The sequence below is a fragment of the Pagrus major genome, chromosome 24, assembly GCF_040436345.1.
Source record: "Pagrus major chromosome 24, Pma_NU_1.0".
Lineage (NCBI taxonomy): Eukaryota > Metazoa > Chordata > Actinopteri > Spariformes > Sparidae > Pagrus > Pagrus major.
In genome coordinates this window covers 22,709,779-22,724,868 of record NC_133238.1, presented here as the reverse complement: position 1 = coordinate 22,724,868, position 15,090 = coordinate 22,709,779, and positions in this window count along the sequence as shown.

Here is a 15,090-nt window from a genome sequence, read left to right as displayed (position 1 = left end):
AGACAAGCGTCTTTTTGCATTGTGTAATAGCATAAGCTGTATTGGACTGAAAAAAGGTTTTTCACTGAGGTTTCCTAGCCTGAACTGGTTGAATTTGGGTCTTCTTGATGGCAAACAAGGTTTTTCTTGCACTTTCATTCATTAAAGGTGCAAACTGGCTTATGTCAATTTTGAGCGTATCAGAGCGAGACAAGCGTCTTTTTGCATTGTGTAATAGCATAAGCTGTATTGGACTGAAAAAAGGTTTTTCGAGTAAGTTTTCTAGCCTGAACTGGTTGAATTTGGGTCTTCTTGATGGCAAACAAGCTTTTTCCTGCACTTTCATTCATTAAAGGTGCAAACTGGCTTATGTCAATTTTGAGCGTTTCAGAGCGAGACAAGCGTCTTTTTGCATTGTGTAATAGCATAAGCTGTATTGGACTGAAAAAAGGTTTTTCACTGAGGTTTCCTAGCCTGAACTGGTTGAATTTGGGTCTTCTTGATGGCAAACAAGCTTTTTCCTGCACTTTCATTCATTAAGGGTGAAAAGTGGCTTATGTCAATTTTGAGCGTTTCAGAGCGAGACAAGCGTCTTTTTGCATTGTGTAATAGCATAAGCTGTATTGGACTGAAAAAAGGTTTTTCGAGTAAGTTTTCTAGCCTGAAATGGTTGAATTTGGATCTTCTTGATGGCAAACAAGCTTTTTCCTGCACTTTCATTCATTAAGGGTGCAAACTGGCTTATGTCAATTTTGAGCGTTTCAGAGCCAGACAAGCGTCTTTTTGCATTGTGTAATAGCATAAGCTGTATTGGACTGAAAAAAGGTTTTTCACTGAGGTTTCCTAGCCTGAACTGGTTGAATTTGGGTCTTCTTGATGGCAAACAAGGTTTTTCCTGCACTTTCATTCATTAAAGGTGCAAACTGGCTTATGTCAATTTTGAGCGTTTCAGAGCGAGACAAGCGTCTTTTTGCATTGTGTAATAGCATAAGCTGTATTGGACTGAAAAAAGGTTTTTCGAGTAAGTTTTCTAGCCTGAAATGGTTGAATTTGGATCTTCTTGATGGCAAACAAGCTTTTTCCTGCACTTTCATTCATTAAGGGTGAAAAGTGGCTTATGTCAATTTTGAGCGTTTCAGAGCCAGACAAGCGTCTTTTTGCATTGTGTAATAGCATAAGCTGTATTGGACTGAAAAAAGGTTTTTCACTGAGGTTTCCTAGCCTGAACTGGTTGAATTTGGGTCTTCTTGATGGCAAACAAGGTTTTTCCTGCACTTTCATTCATTAAAGGTGCAAACTGGATTATGTCAATTTTGAGCGTTTCAGAGCGAGACAAGCGTCTTTTTGCATTGTACAATAGCATAAGCTGTATTGGACTGAAAAAAGGTTTTTCGAGTAAGTTTTCTAGCTTGAACTGGTTGAATTTGGGTCTTCTTGATGGCAAACAAGGTTTTTCCTGCACTTTCATTCATCAAAGGTGCAAACTGGCTTATGTCAATTTTGAGCGTTTCAGAGCGAGACAAGCGTCTTTTTGCATTGTGTAATAGCATAAGCTGTATTGGACTGAAAAAAGGTTTTTCGGTTAAGTTTTCTAGCCTGAAATGGTTGAATTTGGATCTTCTTGATGGCAAACAAGGTTTTTCCTGCACTTTCATTCATTAAGGGTGAAAAGTGGCTTATGTCAATTTTGAGCGTTTCAGAGCGAGACAAGCGTCTTTTTGCATTGTGTAATAGCATAAGCTGTATTGGACTGAAAAAAGGTTTTTCGCTGAGGTTTCCTAGCCTGAACTGGTTGAATTTGGGTCTTCTTGATGGCAAACAAGGTTTTTCCTGCACTTTCATTCATTAAAGGTGCAAAGTGGCTTATGTCAATTTTGAGCGTTTCAGAGCGAGACAAGCGTCTTTTTGCATTGTGTAATAGCATAAGCTGTATTGGACTGAAAAAAGGTTTTTCACTGAGGTTTCCTAGCCTGAACTGGTTGAATTTGGGTCTTCTTGATGGCAAACAAGGTTTTTCCTGCACTTTCATTCATTAAGGGTGAAAAGTGGCTTATGTCAATTTTGAGCGTTTCAGAGCGAGACAAGCGTCTTTTTGCATTGTGTAATAGCATAAGCTGTATTGGACTGAAAAAAGGTTTTTCGAGTAAGTTTTCTAGCCTGAAATGGTTGAATTTGGATCTTCTTGATGGCAAACAAGCTTTTTCCTGCACTTTCATTCATTAAGGGTGAAAAGTGGCTTATGTCAATTTTGAGCGTTTCAGAGCGAGACAAGCGTCTTTTTGCATTGTGTAATAGCATAAGCTGTATTGGACTGAAAAAAGGTTTTTCGCTGAGGTTTCCTAGCCTGAACTGGTTGAATTTGGGTCTTCTTGATGGCAAACAAGGTTTTTCCTGCACTTTCATTCATTAAAGGTGCAAAGTGGCTTATGTCAATTTTGAGCGTTTCAGAGCGAGACAAGCGTCTTTTTGCATTGTGTAATAGCATAAGCTGTATTGGACTGAAAAAAGGTTTTTCACTGAGGTTTCCTAGCCTGAACTGGTTGAATTTGGGTCTTCTTGATGGCAAACAAGCTTTTTCCTGCACTTTCATTCATTAAGGGTGAAAAGTGGCTTATGTCAATTTTGAGCGTTTCAGAGCGAGACAAGCGTCTTTTTGCATTGTGTAATAGCATAAGCTGTATTGGACTGAAAAAAGGTTTTTCGAGTAAGTTTTCTAGCTTGAACTGGTTGAATTTGGATCTTCTTGATGGCAAACAAGGTTTTTCCTGCACTTTCATTCATTAAAGGTGCAAAGTGGCTTATGTCAATTTTGAGCGTTTCAGAGCGAGACAAGCGTCTTTTTGCATTGTGTAATAGCATAAGCTGTATTGGACTGAAAAAAGGTTTTTCGAGTAAGTTTTCTAGCCTGAACTGGTTGAATTTGGATCTTCTTGATGGCAAACAAGCTTTTTCCTGCACTTTCATTCATTAAGGGTGAAAAGTGGCTTATGTCAATTTTGAGCGTTTCAGAGCGAGAGAAGCGTCTTTTTGCATTGTACAATAGCATAAGCTGTATTGGACTGAAAAAAGGTTTTTCGAGTAAGTTTTCTAGCCTGAACTGGTTGAATTTGGGTCTTCTTGAATTTGGGTCTTCTTGATGGCAAACAAGGTTTTTCCTGCACTTTCATTCATTAAAGGTGCAAACTGGCTTATGTCAATTTTGAGCCTTTCAGAGCGAGAGAAGCGTCTTTTTGCATTGTACAATAGCATAAGCTGTATTTGTCTGAAAAAAGGTTTTTCACTGAGGTTTCCTAGCCTGAACTGGTTGAATTTGGGTCTTCTTGATGGCAAACAAGGTTTTTCCTGCACTTTCATTCATTAAAGGTGCAAAGTGGCTTATGTCAATTTTGAGCGTTTCAGAGCGAGAGAAGCGTCTTTTTGCATTGTACAATAGCATAAGCTGTATTGGACTGAAAAAAGGTTTTTCGAGTAAGTTTTCTAGCTTGAACTGGTTGAATTTGGATCTTCTTGATGGCAAACAAGGTTTTTCCTGCACTTTCATTCATTAAAGGTGCAAAGTGGCTTATGTCAATTTTGAGCGTTTCAGAGCGAGACAAGCGTCTTTTTGCATTGTGTAATAGCATAAGCTGTATTGGACTGAAAAAAGGTTTTTCGAGTAAGTTTTCTAGCTTGAACTGGTTGAATTTGGGTCTTCTTGATGGCAAACAAGGTTTTTCCTGCACTTTCATTCATTAAAGGTGCAAACTGGCTTATGTCAATTTTGAGCGTTTCAGAGCGAGACAAGCGTCTTTTTGCATTGTGTAATAGCATAAGCTGTATTGGACTGAAAAAAGGTTTTTCGGTTAAGTTTTCTAGCCTGAAATGGTTGAATTTGGATCTTCTTGATGGCAAACAAGGTTTTTCCTGCACTTTCATTCATTAAGGGTGAAAAGTGGCTTATGTCAATTTTGAGCGTTTCAGAGCGAGACAAGCGTCTTTTTGCATTGTGTAATAGCATAAGCTGTATTGGACTGAAAAAAGGTTTTTCACTGAGGTTTCCTAGCCTGAACTGGTTGAATTTGGGTCTTCTTGATGGCAAACAAGCTTTTTCCTGCACTTTCATTCATTAAGAGTGAAAAGTGGCTTATGTCAATTTTGAGCGTTTCAGAGCGAGAGAAGCGTCTTTTTGCATTGTACAATAGCATAAGCTGTATTGGACTGAAAAAAGGTTTTTCGAGTAAGTTTTCTAGCCTGAACTGGTTGAATTTGGGTCTTCTTGATGCCAAACAAGGTTTTTCCTGCACTGCAAACTGGCTTATGTCAATTTTGAGCGTTTCAGAGCGAGACAAGCGTCTTTTTGCATTGTGTAATAGCATAAGCTGTATTGGACTGAAAAAAGGTTTTTCACTGAGGTTTCCTAGCCTGAACTGGTTGAATTTGGGTCTTCTTGATGGCAAACAAGCTTTTTCCTGCACTTTCATTCATTAAGGGTGAAAAGTGGCTTATGTCAATTTTGAGCGTTTCAGAGCGAGAGAAGCGTCTTTTTGCATTGTACAATAGCATAAGCTGTATTTGTCTGAAAAAAGGTTTTTCACTGAGGTTTCCTAGCCTGAACTGGTTGAATTTGGGTCTTCTTGATGGCAAACAAGCTTTTTCCTGCACTTTCATTCATTAAGGGTGAAAAGTGGCTTATGTCAATTTTGAGCGTTTCAGAGCGAGAGAAGCGTCTTTTTGCATTGTACAATAGCATAAGCTGTATTTGTCTGAAAAAAGGTTTTTCACTGAGGTTTCCTAGCCTGAACTGGTTGAATTTGGGTCTTCTTGATGGCAAACAAGGTTTTTCCTGCACTTTCATTCATTAAAGGTGCAAACTGGCTTATGTCAATTTTGAGCGTTTCAGAGCGAGACAAGCGTCTTTTTGCATTGTGTAATAGCATAAGCTGTATTGGACTGAAAAAAGGTTTTTCTCTGAGGTTTCTTAGCCTGAACTGGTTGAATTTGGGTCTTCTTGATGGCAAACAAGGTTTTTCCTGTGCTTTCATTCATTAAGGGTGAAAAGTGCCTTATGTCAATTTTGAGCGTTTCAGAGCGAGAGAAGCGTCTTTTTGCATTGTACAATAGCATAAGCTGTATTTGTCAGAAAAAAGGTTTTTCACTGAGGTTTCCTAGCCTGAACAGGTTGAATTTGGGTCTTCTTGAAGGCAAATAAGGTTTTGACTGCACTTTCATTCATTAAGGGTGAAAAGTGGCTTATGTCAATTTTGAGCGTTTCAGAGCGAGAGAAGCGTCTTTTTGCATTGTACAATAGCATAAGCTGTATTTGTCTGAAAAAAGGTTTTTCACTGAGGTTTCCTAGCCTGAACTGGTTGAATTTGGGTCTTCTTGATGGCAAACAAGCTTTTTCCTGCACTTTCATTCATTAAGGGTGAAAAGTGGCTTATGTCAATTTTGAGCGTTTCAGAGCGAGAGAAGCGTCTTTTTGCATTGTACAATAGCATAAGCTGTATTTGTCTGAAAAAAGGTTTTTCGAGTAAGTATTCTAGCTTGAACTGGTTGAATTTGGATTTTCTTGATGGCAAACAAGGTTTTTCCTGCACTTTCATTCATTAAAGGTGCAAACTGGCTTATGTCAATTTTGAGCGTTTCAGAGCGAGACAAGCGTCTTTTTGCATTGTGTAATAGCATAAGCTGTATTGGACTGAAAAAAGGTTTTTCACTGAGGTTTCCTAGCCTGAACTGGTTGAATTTGGGTCTTCTTGATGGCAAACAAGGTTTTTCTTGCACTTTCATTCATTAAAGGTGCAAACTGGCTTATGTCAATTTTGAGCGTATCAGAGCGAGACAAGCGTCTTTTTGCATTGTGTAATAGCATAAGCTGTATTGGACTGAAAAAAGGTTTTTCGAGTAAGTTTTCTAGCCTGAACTGGTTGAATTTGGGTCTTCTTGATGGCAAACAAGCTTTTTCCTGCACTTTCATTCATTAAAGGTGCAAACTGGCTTATGTCAATTTTGAGCGTTTCAGAGCGAGACAAGCGTCTTTTTGCATTGTGTAATAGCATAAGCTGTATTGGACTGAAAAAAGGTTTTTCACTGAGGTTTCCTAGCCTGAACTGGTTGAATTTGGGTCTTCTTGATGGCAAACAAGGTTTTTCCTGCACTTTCATTCATTAAGGGTGAAAAGTGGCTTATGTCAATTTTGAGCGTTTCAGAGCGAGACAAGCGTCTTTTTGCATTGTGTAATAGCATAAGCTGTATTGGACTGAAAAAAGGTTTTTCGAGTAAGTTTTCTAGCCTGAAATGGTTGAATTTGGATCTTCTTGATGGCAAACAAGCTTTTTCCTGCACTTTCATTCATTAAGGGTGCAAACTGGCTTATGTCAATTTTGAGCGTTTCAGAGCCAGACAAGCGTCTTTTTGCATTGTGTAATAGCATAAGCTGTATTGGACTGAAAAAAGGTTTTTCACTGAGGTTTCCTAGCCTGAACTGGTTGAATTTGGGTCTTCTTGATGGCAAACAAGGTTTTTCCTGCACTTTCATTCATTAAAGGTGCAAACTGGATTATGTCAATTTTGAGCGTTTCAGAGCGAGACAAGCGTCTTTTTGCATTGTACAATAGCATAAGCTGTATTGGACTGAAAAAAGGTTTTTCGAGTAAGTTTTCTAGCTTGAACTGGTTGAATTTGGGTCTTCTTGATGGCAAACAAGGTTTTTCCTGCACTTTCATTCATCAAAGGTGCAAACTGGCTTATGTCAATTTTGAGCGTTTCAGAGCGAGACAAGCGTCTTTTTGCATTGTGTAATAGCATAAGCTGTATTGGACTGAAAAAAGGTTTTTCGGTTAAGTTTTCTAGCCTGAAATGGTTGAATTTGGATCTTCTTGATGGCAAACAAGGTTTTTCCTGCACTTTCATTCATTAAGGGTGAAAAGTGGCTTATGTCAATTTTGAGCGTTTCAGAGCGAGACAAGCGTCTTTTTGCATTGTGTAATAGCATAAGCTGTATTGGACTGAAAAAAGGTTTTTCGCTGAGGTTTCCTAGCCTGAACTGGTTGAATTTGGGTCTTCTTGATGGCAAACAAGGTTTTTCCTGCACTTTCATTCATTAAAGGTGCAAAGTGGCTTATGTCAATTTTGAGCGTTTCAGAGCGAGACAAGCGTCTTTTTGCATTGTGTAATAGCATAAGCTGTATTGGACTGAAAAAAGGTTTTTCACTGAGGTTTCCTAGCCTGAACTGGTTGAATTTGGGTCTTCTTGATGGCAAACAAGGTTTTTCCTGCACTTTCATTCATTAAGGGTGAAAAGTGGCTTATGTCAATTTTGAGCGTTTCAGAGCGAGACAAGCGTCTTTTTGCATTGTGTAATAGCATAAGCTGTATTGGACTGAAAAAAGGTTTTTCGAGTAAGTTTTCTAGCCTGAAATGGTTGAATTTGGATCTTCTTGATGGCAAACAAGCTTTTTCCTGCACTTTCATTCATTAAGGGTGAAAAGTGGCTTATGTCAATTTTGAGCGTTTCAGAGCGAGACAAGCGTCTTTTTGCATTGTGTAATAGCATAAGCTGTATTGGACTGAAAAAAGGTTTTTCGCTGAGGTTTCCTAGCCTGAACTGGTTGAATTTGGGTCTTCTTGATGGCAAACAAGGTTTTTCCTGCACTTTCATTCATTAAAGGTGCAAAGTGGCTTATGTCAATTTTGAGCGTTTCAGAGCGAGACAAGCGTCTTTTTGCATTGTGTAATAGCATAAGCTGTATTGGACTGAAAAAAGGTTTTTCACTGAGGTTTCCTAGCCTGAACTGGTTGAATTTGGGTCTTCTTGATGGCAAACAAGCTTTTTCCTGCACTTTCATTCATTAAGGGTGAAAAGTGGCTTATGTCAATTTTGAGCGTTTCAGAGCGAGACAAGCGTCTTTTTGCATTGTGTAATAGCATAAGCTGTATTGGACTGAAAAAAGGTTTTTCGAGTAAGTTTTCTAGCTTGAACTGGTTGAATTTGGATCTTCTTGATGGCAAACAAGGTTTTTCCTGCACTTTCATTCATTAAAGGTGCAAAGTGGCTTATGTCAATTTTGAGCGTTTCAGAGCGAGACAAGCGTCTTTTTGCATTGTGTAATAGCATAAGCTGTATTGGACTGAAAAAAGGTTTTTCGAGTAAGTTTTCTAGCCTGAACTGGTTGAATTTGGATCTTCTTGATGGCAAACAAGCTTTTTCCTGCACTTTCATTCATTAAGGGTGAAAAGTGGCTTATGTCAATTTTGAGCGTTTCAGAGCGAGAGAAGCGTCTTTTTGCATTGTACAATAGCATAAGCTGTATTGGACTGAAAAAAGGTTTTTCGAGTAAGTTTTCTAGCCTGAACTGGTTGAATTTGGGTCTTCTTGAATTTGGGTCTTCTTGATGGCAAACAAGGTTTTTCCTGCACTTTCATTCATTAAAGGTGCAAACTGGCTTATGTCAATTTTGAGCCTTTCAGAGCGAGAGAAGCGTCTTTTTGCATTGTACAATAGCATAAGCTGTATTTGTCTGAAAAAAGGTTTTTCACTGAGGTTTCCTAGCCTGAACTGGTTGAATTTGGGTCTTCTTGATGGCAAACAAGGTTTTTCCTGCACTTTCATTCATTAAAGGTGCAAAGTGGCTTATGTCAATTTTGAGCGTTTCAGAGCGAGAGAAGCGTCTTTTTGCATTGTACAATAGCATAAGCTGTATTGGACTGAAAAAAGGTTTTTCGAGTAAGTTTTCTAGCTTGAACTGGTTGAATTTGGATCTTCTTGATGGCAAACAAGGTTTTTCCTGCACTTTCATTCATTAAAGGTGCAAAGTGGCTTATGTCAATTTTGAGCGTTTCAGAGCGAGACAAGCGTCTTTTTGCATTGTGTAATAGCATAAGCTGTATTGGACTGAAAAAAGGTTTTTCGAGTAAGTTTTCTAGCCTGAACTGGTTGAATTTGGATCTTCTTGATGGCAAACAAGCTTTTTCCTGCACTTTCATTCATTAAGGGTGAAAAGTGGCTTATGTCAATTTTGAGCGTTTCAGAGCGAGAGAAGCGTCTTTTTGCATTGTACAATAGCATAAGCTGTATTGGACTGAAAAAAGGTTTTTCGAGTAAGTTTTCTAGCCTGAACTGGTTGAATTTGGGTCTTCTTGAATTTGGGTCTTCTTGATGGCAAACAAGGTTTTTCCTGCACTTTCATTCATTAAAGGTGCAAACTGGCTTATGTCAATTTTGAGCCTTTCAGAGCGAGAGAAGCGTCTTTTTGCATTGTACAATAGCATAAGCTGTATTTGTCTGAAAAAAGGTTTTTCACTGAGGTTTCCTAGCCTGAACTGGTTGAATTTGGGTCTTCTTGATGGCAAACAAGGTTTTTCCTGCACTTTCATTCATTAAAGGTGCAAAGTGGCTTATGTCAATTTTGAGCGTTTCAGAGCGAGAGAAGCGTCTTTTTGCATTGTACAATAGCATAAGCTGTATTGGACTGAAAAAAGGTTTTTCGAGTAAGTTTTCTAGCTTGAACTGGTTGAATTTGGATCTTCTTGATGGCAAACAAGGTTTTTCCTGCACTTTCATTCATTAAAGGTGCAAAGTGGCTTATGTCAATTTTGAGCGTTTCAGAGCGAGACAAGCGTCTTTTTGCATTGTGTAATAGCATAAGCTGTATTGGACTGAAAAAAGGTTTTTCGAGTAAGTTTTCTAGCTTGAACTGGTTGAATTTGGGTCTTCTTGATGGCAAACAAGGTTTTTCCTGCACTTTCATTCATTAAAGGTGCAAACTGGCTTATGTCAATTTTGAGCGTTTCAGAGCGAGACAAGCGTCTTTTTGCATTGTGTAATAGCATAAGCTGTATTGGACTGAAAAAAGGTTTTTCGGTTAAGTTTTCTAGCCTGAAATGGTTGAATTTGGATCTTCTTGATGGCAAACAAGGTTTTTCCTGCACTTTCATTCATTAAGGGTGAAAAGTGGCTTATGTCAATTTTGAGCGTTTCAGAGCGAGACAAGCGTCTTTTTGCATTGTGTAATAGCATAAGCTGTATTGGACTGAAAAAAGGTTTTTCACTGAGGTTTCCTAGCCTGAACTGGTTGAATTTGGGTCTTCTTGATGGCAAACAAGCTTTTTCCTGCACTTTCATTCATTAAAGGTGCAAACTGGCTTATGTCAATTTTGAGCGTTTTATAGCGAGAGAAGCGTCTTTTTGCATTGTACAATAGCATAAGCTGTATTTGTCTGAAAAAAGGTTTTTCACTGAGGTTTCCTAGCCTGAACTGGTTGAATTTGGGTCTTCTTGATGGCAAACAAGGTTTTTCCTGCACTTTCATTCATTAAGAGTGAAAAGTGGCTTATGTCAATTTTGAGCGTTTCAGAGCGAGAGAAGCGTCTTTTTGCATTGTACAATAGCATAAGCTGTATTGGACTGAAAAAAGGTTTTTCGAGTAAGTTTTCTAGCCTGAACTGGTTGAATTTGGGTCTTCTTGATGCCAAACAAGGTTTTTCCTGCACTGCAAACTGGCTTATGTCAATTTTGAGCGTTTCAGAGCGAGACAAGCGTCTTTTTGCATTGTGTAATAGCATAAGCTGTATTGGACTGAAAAAAGGTTTTTCACTGAGGTTTCCTAGCCTGAACTGGTTGAATTTGGGTCTTCTTGATGGCAAACAAGCTTTTTCCTGCACTTTCATTCATTAAGGGTGAAAAGTGGCTTATGTCAATTTTGAGCGTTTCAGAGCGAGAGAAGCGTCTTTTTGCATTGTACAATAGCATAAGCTGTATTTGTCTGAAAAAAGGTTTTTCACTGAGGTTTCCTAGCCTGAACTGGTTGAATTTGGGTCTTCTTGATGGCAAACAAGCTTTTTCCTGCACTTTCATTCATTAAGGGTGAAAAGTGGCTTATGTCAATTTTGAGCGTTTCAGAGCGAGAGAAGCGTCTTTTTGCATTGTACAATAGCATAAGCTGTATTTGTCTGAAAAAAGGTTTTTCACTGAGGTTTCCTAGCCTGAACTGGTTGAATTTGGGTCTTCTTGATGGCAAACAAGGTTTTTCCTGCACTTTCATTCATTAAAGGTGCAAACTGGCTTATGTCAATTTTGAGCGTTTCAGAGCGAGACAAGCGTCTTTTTGCATTGTGTAATAGCATAAGCTGTATTGGACTGAAAAAAGGTTTTTCTCTGAGGTTTCTTAGCCTGAACTGGTTGAATTTGGGTCTTCTTGATGGCAAACAAGGTTTTTCCTGTGCTTTCATTCATTAAGGGTGAAAAGTGCCTTATGTCAATTTTGAGCGTTTCAGAGCGAGAGAAGCGTCTTTTTGCATTGTACAATAGCATAAGCTGTATTTGTCAGAAAAAAGGTTTTTCACTGAGGTTTCCTAGCCTGAACAGGTTGAATTTGGGTCTTCTTGAAGGCAAATAAGGTTTTGACTGCACTTTCATTCATTAAGGGTGAAAAGTGGCTTATGTCAATTTTGAGCGTTTCAGAGCGAGAGAAGCGTCTTTTTGCATTGTACAATAGCATAAGCTGTATTTGTCTGAAAAAAGGTTTTTCACTGAGGTTTCCTAGCCTGAACTGGTTGAATTTGGGTCTTCTTGATGGCAAACAAGCTTTTTCCTGCACTTTCATTCATTAAGGGTGAAAAGTGGCTTATGTCAATTTTGAGCGTTTCAGAGCGAGAGAAGCGTCTTTTTGCATTGTACAATAGCATAAGCTGTATTTGTCTGAAAAAAGGTTTTTCGAGTAAGTATTCTAGCTTGAACTGGTTGAATTTGGATTTTCTTGATGGCAAACAAGGTTTTTCCTGCACTTTCATTCATTAAAGGTGCAAACTGGCTTATGTCAATTTTGAGCGTTTCAGAGCGAGACAAGCGTCTTTTTGCATTGTGTAATAGCATAAGCTGTATTGGACTGAAAAAAGGTTTTTCACTGAGGTTTCCTAGCCTGAACTGGTTGAATTTGGGTCTTCTTGATGGCAAACAAGGTTTTTCTTGCACTTTCATTCATTAAAGGTGCAAACTGGCTTATGTCAATTTTGAGCGTATCAGAGCGAGACAAGCGTCTTTTTGCATTGTGTAATAGCATAAGCTGTATTGGACTGAAAAAAGGTTTTTCGAGTAAGTTTTCTAGCCTGAACTGGTTGAATTTGGGTCTTCTTGATGGCAAACAAGCTTTTTCCTGCACTTTCATTCATTAAAGGTGCAAACTGGCTTATGTCAATTTTGAGCGTTTCAGAGCGAGACAAGCGTCTTTTTGCATTGTGTAATAGCATAAGCTGTATTGGACTGAAAAAAGGTTTTTCACTGAGGTTTCCTAGCCTGAACTGGTTGAATTTGGGTCTTCTTGATGGCAAACAAGGTTTTTCCTGCACTTTCATTCATTAAGGGTGAAAAGTGGCTTATGTCAATTTTGAGCGTTTCAGAGCGAGACAAGCGTCTTTTTGCATTGTGTAATAGCATAAGCTGTATTGGACTGAAAAAAGGTTTTTCGAGTAAGTTTTCTAGCCTGAAATGGTTGAATTTGGATCTTCTTGATGGCAAACAAGCTTTTTCCTGCACTTTCATTCATTAAGGGTGCAAACTGGCTTATGTCAATTTTGAGCGTTTCAGAGCCAGACAAGCGTCTTTTTGCATTGTGTAATAGCATAAGCTGTATTGGACTGAAAAAAGGTTTTTCACTGAGGTTTCCTAGCCTGAACTGGTTGAATTTGGGTCTTCTTGATGGCAAACAAGGTTTTTCCTGCACTTTCATTCATTAAAGGTGCAAACTGGATTATGTCAATTTTGAGCGTTTCAGAGCGAGACAAGCGTCTTTTTGCATTGTACAATAGCATAAGCTGTATTGGACTGAAAAAAGGTTTTTCGAGTAAGTTTTCTAGCTTGAACTGGTTGAATTTGGGTCTTCTTGATGGCAAACAAGGTTTTTCCTGCACTTTCATTCATCAAAGGTGCAAACTGGCTTATGTCAATTTTGAGCGTTTCAGAGCGAGACAAGCGTCTTTTTGCATTGTGTAATAGCATAAGCTGTATTGGACTGAAAAAAGGTTTTTCGGTTAAGTTTTCTAGCCTGAAATGGTTGAATTTGGATCTTCTTGATGGCAAACAAGGTTTTTCCTGCACTTTCATTCATTAAGGGTGAAAAGTGGCTTATGTCAATTTTGAGCGTTTCAGAGCGAGACAAGCGTCTTTTTGCATTGTGTAATAGCATAAGCTGTATTGGACTGAAAAAAGGTTTTTCGCTGAGGTTTCCTAGCCTGAACTGGTTGAATTTGGGTCTTCTTGATGGCAAACAAGGTTTTTCCTGCACTTTCATTCATTAAAGGTGCAAAGTGGCTTATGTCAATTTTGAGCGTTTCAGAGCGAGACAAGCGTCTTTTTGCATTGTGTAATAGCATAAGCTGTATTGGACTGAAAAAAGGTTTTTCACTGAGGTTTCCTAGCCTGAACTGGTTGAATTTGGGTCTTCTTGATGGCAAACAAGGTTTTTCCTGCACTTTCATTCATTAAGGGTGAAAAGTGGCTTATGTCAATTTTGAGCGTTTCAGAGCGAGACAAGCGTCTTTTTGCATTGTGTAATAGCATAAGCTGTATTGGACTGAAAAAAGGTTTTTCGAGTAAGTTTTCTAGCCTGAAATGGTTGAATTTGGATCTTCTTGATGGCAAACAAGCTTTTTCCTGCACTTTCATTCATTAAGGGTGAAAAGTGGCTTATGTCAATTTTGAGCGTTTCAGAGCGAGACAAGCGTCTTTTTGCATTGTGTAATAGCATAAGCTGTATTGGACTGAAAAAAGGTTTTTCGCTGAGGTTTCCTAGCCTGAACTGGTTGAATTTGGGTCTTCTTGATGGCAAACAAGGTTTTTCCTGCACTTTCATTCATTAAAGGTGCAAAGTGGCTTATGTCAATTTTGAGCGTTTCAGAGCGAGACAAGCGTCTTTTTGCATTGTGTAATAGCATAAGCTGTATTGGACTGAAAAAAGGTTTTTCACTGAGGTTTCCTAGCCTGAACTGGTTGAATTTGGGTCTTCTTGATGGCAAACAAGCTTTTTCCTGCACTTTCATTCATTAAGGGTGAAAAGTGGCTTATGTCAATTTTGAGCGTTTCAGAGCGAGACAAGCGTCTTTTTGCATTGTGTAATAGCATAAGCTGTATTGGACTGAAAAAAGGTTTTTCGAGTAAGTTTTCTAGCTTGAACTGGTTGAATTTGGATCTTCTTGATGGCAAACAAGGTTTTTCCTGCACTTTCATTCATTAAAGGTGCAAAGTGGCTTATGTCAATTTTGAGCGTTTCAGAGCGAGACAAGCGTCTTTTTGCATTGTGTAATAGCATAAGCTGTATTGGACTGAAAAAAGGTTTTTCGAGTAAGTTTTCTAGCCTGAACTGGTTGAATTTGGATCTTCTTGATGGCAAACAAGCTTTTTCCTGCACTTTCATTCATTAAGGGTGAAAAGTGGCTTATGTCAATTTTGAGCGTTTCAGAGCGAGAGAAGCGTCTTTTTGCATTGTACAATAGCATAAGCTGTATTGGACTGAAAAAAGGTTTTTCGAGTAAGTTTTCTAGCCTGAACTGGTTGAATTTGGGTCTTCTTGAATTTGGGTCTTCTTGATGGCAAACAAGGTTTTTCCTGCACTTTCATTCATTAAAGGTGCAAACTGGCTTATGTCAATTTTGAGCCTTTCAGAGCGAGAGAAGCGTCTTTTTGCATTGTACAATAGCATAAGCTGTATTTGTCTGAAAAAAGGTTTTTCACTGAGGTTTCCTAGCCTGAACTGGTTGAATTTGGGTCTTCTTGATGGCAAACAAGGTTTTTCCTGCACTTTCATTCATTAAAGGTGCAAAGTGGCTTATGTCAATTTTGAGCGTTTCAGAGCGAGAGAAGCGTCTTTTTGCATTGTACAATAGCATAAGCTGTATTGGACTGAAAAAAGGTTTTTCGAGTAAGTTTTCTAGCTTGAACTGGTTGAATTTGGATCTTCTTGATGGCAAACAAGGTTTTTCCTGCACTTTCATTCATTAAAGGTGCAAAGTGGCTTATGTCAATTTTGAGCGTTTCAGAGCGAGACAAGCGTCTTTTTGCATTGTGTAATAGCATAAGCTGTATTGGACTGAAAAAAGGTTTTTCGAGTAAGTTTTCTAGCTTGAACTGGTTGAATTTGG